Here is a 6,000-nt window from a genome sequence, read left to right as displayed (position 1 = left end):
GGTTGGAAGAGACCTCCAAGATCACATAGTCCAACCTCTGACCTAACACCAACAAGTCCTCCACTAAACCATATCACTAAGTGCTACATCTAAATGTCTTTTAAAGATCTCCAGGGATGGTGACTCAACCACTTCCCTGGGCAGCCTATTCTAATGCCTAACAACCCTTTCAGTAAAGAAGTTCTTCCTAATATCCAACCTAAACCTCCCCTGGCACAACTTTAGCCCATTCTCCCTAGTCCTGTCACCAGGCACGTGGGAGAATAGACCAAACTCCCACCTCGCTACAGCCTCCTTTAAGGTACCTATAGAGAGTGATAAGGTTGCCCCTGAGCCTCCTCTTCTCCAGGCTGAACAAGCCCAGCTCCCTCAGCTGCTGCTCGTAAGGCTTGTTCTCCAGACCCCTCACCAGCTTCATTGCCCTTCTCTGGACTCGCTCGAGCACCTCCAAGTCCTTCTTGTAGTGAGGGGTCCAAAACTGAACACAGTACTCGAGGTGCGGCCTCACCAGAGCCGAGTACAGGGGGACAATCACTTCCCTAGTCCTGCTGGCCACACTGTTTCTTATACAAGCCAGGATGCTGTTGGCCTTCTTGGCCACCTGAGCACACTGCTGGCTCATATTCAGCTGACTGTCAACCAGTACTCCCAGGTCCTTCTCTGCCAGGCAGCTTTCCAACCACTCATCATCCATCCTGTAGCTCTGCTTGGGGTTGTTGTGCTCCAGGTGCAGGACCTGGCACTTGGCCTTGTTGAACTTCATACAGTTGGCCTCAGCCCATCGGTCCAGCCTATCCAGGTCATCCTGCAGAGCCTTCCTACCCTCAAGCAGATCGACACACGCACCTAACTTGGTGTCATCTGCAAACTTAATGAGGGTGCACTCGATCCCCTCATCTGAAGGCATACACGACACGGACTCCTGATGGCTCTTCAACACCAGGACCTTTATTGCCATTTTTCACCACTACAAATACTTTCCCCATAGCCCCACATGCTGTCCATGCGCCTGAATCTGTCTTACAATTGGTTAGAGACCCTCAGACACGCGCCTTGAGCCAGCCAGCAATTGGCCACTGCCCAAAGCTCATCTTTACCACTGTAGCCAATTTACTTTATCTCGTCCTTGCTCAGGTTTTTGGTTCTACAGCTGTTTTCCTCATTATCTCTAACTCAGGGACGTGTGAAACAGCACAAAGCTCCCTGCGAATTCCTTTCCCACGATTCCCCCTTTTTTTTATTTTCAGTCAACCAAACGCTTTCTATACATTTTTCTATCAATCGCCGCAGACACTGCAATAAGCAAGGTACAATAAGCAACAGGGTGAAAATCACATGCAGAATTACAATTGTAAAGTAGCGTGCCTACTAGAATCTACGTCAGTCGACAAGCCACTAAGCACTAGGGATGTTGCTTTGCAGCGATGCTGCTTCTCACTCACACAGCACAATCACGCAAAGAGGCCTCTTGCACTTCTCATTCATACCAGAAGAAAATATCACTTAAAATAATTTGTCCGCGGCTTCAGGAGGTCCATGTCTACTCCCATGGTGAGCGGCTGAGAGTGGAGACCTCTCCGAGGAAAAATGCTCGGGGTGCACCTAGGGGTGTCCATTCCACAGTTGATCCCACAGCCGAGCAGAGCGGCTCCTGGCGCAAGGAAGGATGCTATTATAGTTTTGTATAATGACAGCAAAGAGATGCGTTGCAATAAGGAACAAGTGTGGCGTTGACCGTTTGTTTCTTTTTTTGTCCAAGCAATTAAACCTTACACATGCTGTTGCTGTTACACATCTCAGGATATCTAATTCCTGTGGCTCTAGGGGCGCTTGCGATAAGTACACAGTCCAGTCTTTGTTATCCGCCGGGTTCCTCACCAGACATGTCGTAGATGGGTAGTTTCATTGGCTCCACCAGATCCAGGAACCTCCTCCCATCTGACCTTTAGTGCACTGCTGTATTAATCAGCTCCAGATTATCACCGAACTGGTCACCCACAATTCCCCCTTTTTTTGTTCCCACTAGCCATACTGTGCTTATTGAGTGACTAATCATTTTTTGCAGGCATTGCAACAGGCATGGCACGACTGCTAGGATTGCGACAAATGCGATAAGCAGGATAAATGCTCCTTTTATCAGCTCCGTCAACCACCCAGTTATTCCTAACCCCTTTAACCACGAATCTAATCCCAGTGAGCTTGTTGTTAGCTTGTCGGATAGTTCATTCAGCTTTTTCAGCTGTTGAAACACTGTCTGGGAGTTATCGCTCAGGTTCATACAACAGACACCCTCAAATTCCTCACACCCATGGTGTTGGGCTAGTAGCAAAAAGTCGACAGCGGCCCTGTTTTGCAAAGTAGCGTGTCAAATAGAATCAGTATCTGCCAAGAGCGCACTTAGCGCAGCAGACGTAGCGTTGTTTTGTTTGGCAAGCCAGCACCCTAATTTATTGAGTGTTGTCAGTGCTTGGGCGGCCACAACACTGGGTGTAAGGAAGGAGGCTATGATAACTTTATCAGCCTTCCAGAAATCAAGATTGTCCTTGCAGTCTTTCTGGTAGTGATTGACCGCTTGTCTCGTCCGCCTATGGAGCTTCGTGATATTCAAGATCATAGACATATTAGGCGTCAACAAAGTTAAACGCCCCAAGGTGCAAAGTCCTCCCGCAATATGCGAGGGGACACCCTGCCGGGCCTGGTCACCGCAAGTAAGGAACACCCCGGCTGGCAAGGCCAGTGGTGCGTTCGAGGACCTAGATATGTTAGGGGTGGTATAATTGCACCATTTAGATTCATTCCGGTACACAGATAGGCTGGCCGTGATGTTAACCGCAGTGATATTTTTCCCAGTATAATTGAACTTTAAGCAGGCAAGTGCATTAACACTTCCCAAGAGAGACTCCAACGGGGCTATCGGTAATTGGACCACCCAACCATCCCAGTTGCTCATTGCCTCTCTGGAGGCATTTCCTGTATCTGAGAGGTTCCACCCCCCAACAAGGTGTGGCCCTGTTGATGTGCTGCTAACCAAATTTGTCAGATCCTTGTCTTCTAGCGGAATCCCGACCAGGCAGGTTGTGAACGGATTTCTCGCGCAGGCCATAGAAAGACACATATGGTTTTGTCCGGTCGTGTTGGCGAGGGTGACCCAGATGTTTCGTCTGGGCTGGACTGAGACCCAGGAGGCGCCAAAGCTGCAGAGGCGGATGAGGATGATGGTCCCAACCATGGTCGCACACCATGAGCCAGCATCCATCATGGTCCTTGCCCTGTGTAAACACAAGCGTACCCTCGCCCCAGGTTATTAAGGGATACGGTCCTTCCCACCCCCCAGTATCCAGATTTCTCATCATAACCATCGCTTTTCCTGTTGGAACGGACGTTAGGCCTGATTCCATTGATTTAAAATGCTTAATTATAGGTGGTATTTCTTCGTATTGAAAAGGTAGTGTCCAATGATTTATGACATATACCACTTTGTTCAATCTATTCTGCGGGGTCTCCTGTGTCTCCCCCTTTTTGTTTTGCCAGTAAGTCCTTTAATGTGCGGTGAACACGTTCTACTATTGCTTGTCCTGTAGGTGAGTGTGGGATGCCTGTCTTGTGAGTGATACCCCAGGTATGGAAAAAAAGTCGCATAGAGCGGCTTGCATAAGCCGGGCCGTTATCAGTTTTTATTTCTTTAGGGATTCCGAGGGTGGCGAAGGCCGCACGGAAATGCAACTGTACGTGACGGCTTGTTTCGCCCGTCATCGCAGAGGCCCAGAGCATGTGCGGAAAAGAATCTACGGACATGTGAACATATTTTAGCCTCCCGAACTTGGGAACATGAGTAACATCAGTTTGCCAAAGCTGAAGAGAAGAGAGGCCCCCTAGGATTAACCGTAGTTGGTGGGCCTGGTCGTTGTTGACAATCTGGGCAGGTCTGTACTATGAGCTTAGCACCTCCTATGGGGATGGCAAACTGTTTGGACAATGCTTTTGCTGCCTGGTGGAAGAATTGATGTGATAAACGAGCCTGGGACAATGTATTTGGCACTGGGCCTTGCAATGCAATGTTAGTCAATTGATCGGCCCGGGCATTTCCTTCTGCAAAGAATCCCGGGAGTGTCATATGACTTCTAATGTGGATCACACAATATGGGTGGGTACGGTGCTCTACAAGAAATAATAACTCTTTAAATTTTAAGAATAGCGCCTCGTTCTGGATGTGTTTGATCTGAGATCTTTCAATTCGTTGTGCTACTCCTACTGCATAATGTGAATCAGAGACAATATTTAGTGGAGCCTGGTCCCACTGCTTGAACACCATTACTACCGCATGTAATTCTACTATCTGAGGGGAGCCCTGTACTGTTTCTACCACATGTTGCCAGTGGCCTCCTTGTTCCCACATGACTACAGCTTTTCCCGTTCTCCCTGACCCGTCTGTGAATACTGTTTGTCCTTGGACTGGGTGCCATCGATATAGCGGCTTGTCCTCAACATGTACATTATTATAAAAGGTAAGCATTTTGTGAGACGGGAGATGTATATCAAGTTGACCATTGAAACCCGAAAGGGCTGATTGTAGCTCTAAGCTATTCTGGAGGCACCAATCAAGATAGTTTTTAACTACCGGAATGATAATGGATTTTGGCTCTTCTCCGGCCATTTCTATAGTTTGTTCTCTAACCTTCCTAATCAAATCTGAAAACATTTCAATGTGGGTGGCAAGTGTCTTTGTCGCTTGGTGGGGTAGAAACACCCATTCTGATAGCAGCAACGGGTCTGTTGCGTTGGAGTCCCATTGTGCAATAACAGCTAAAGGGTGTGGATTCTGGTTGCATATGTAGAGCTGAATGGGTAAATTTTCTGCTCGCCGCTGGCATTGTTGGGCAGAGATCTTCTCCTCTATACAGTTTAGTGCCGCCCTGGCTTCATTAGTCAGCCGGCGGGGCGCATTAATATCAGTGTCCCCTTTTATCAACTCGAACAGGGGTGCTAGTGTATGGTTGTCAATTCCGCATTGCGTCCTTATCCAATTTATATTGCCTATAAGCTTCTGCACATCACTGAGCGTGCGAATTTACGTTGTAATGGCTACATTTTGGGGTTGAATACTTTGCTGCAGTATCTTCCAGCCTAAATATTTCCAAGGCGCCTCCATTTGAATTTTTTCCGGCGCGATTTTTAATCCCCATTTCTGTAACTCCTGCCGTAGAACAGGCAGTACTTCTTGCATTAAGTTTTCTGTCGGGCTGGAGAGCAATATGTTGTCCATATAATGATAGATGTATACGTGCAGGAATCGTTTGCGTACGGGGCGTAGCGCTCCTGCTACGTACGTTTGGAAATTGTTGGGAGATTTTTCATCCCTGGGGGCAGCACAGTCCAATGACACCTATCCATTGGTTCGGTCTTATTGATTTTTGGGACCGAGAACGCAAATCAAGGAGCATCAGCAGGGTGAAGCAGAATAGTAAAGAAGCAGTCCTTTAAATCGATAATCACGATATTTCAATTTTGAGAGACCATAGCAGGAGAAGGTAATCCGGGCTGGGGAGCTCCCATGTCCTCCATTGCATTGTTTATTTGACGTAAATCGTGAAGTAATCGCCATTTCCCGCTTTTCTTTCTAATAAGAAACACGGGTGAATTCCAGGGGCTGGTTGTGGGGGTAATGTGTCCCAAATGTAACTGTTCTTGGACAAGCTCGTGGAGAGCAGCGACCTTTTCCGCAGGAAGCGGCCATTGATTCACCCACACAGGATTATCAGTTTTCCAGGTGAGTCTCATGCGCGGTCGCCTGTCAATGGCCGCTATCGAAAATTTTCCAGAAAGCTCAGAGTGAACTCGCCCTGCCCCATCACATCCCTCCCCAGGAGACTGACAGGTATGAGGGCAGCATACGGCCGGACGTTATACAGCGAGCCTTCGTGAGTCTTAATGGTAAGCATATACCGGCTCTGAAAAGTACCGGAGACACCACCGACTCCCACAAGGCCTTTTGTGGTGGGA

Source organism: Anser anser (assembly GCF_964211835.1).
Source record: "Anser anser genome assembly, chromosome: 2".
NCBI lineage: Eukaryota > Metazoa > Chordata > Aves > Anseriformes > Anatidae > Anser > Anser anser.
The sequence above is the reverse complement of the archived record's forward strand: the minus strand, read 5'-3'. Positions refer to the sequence as shown.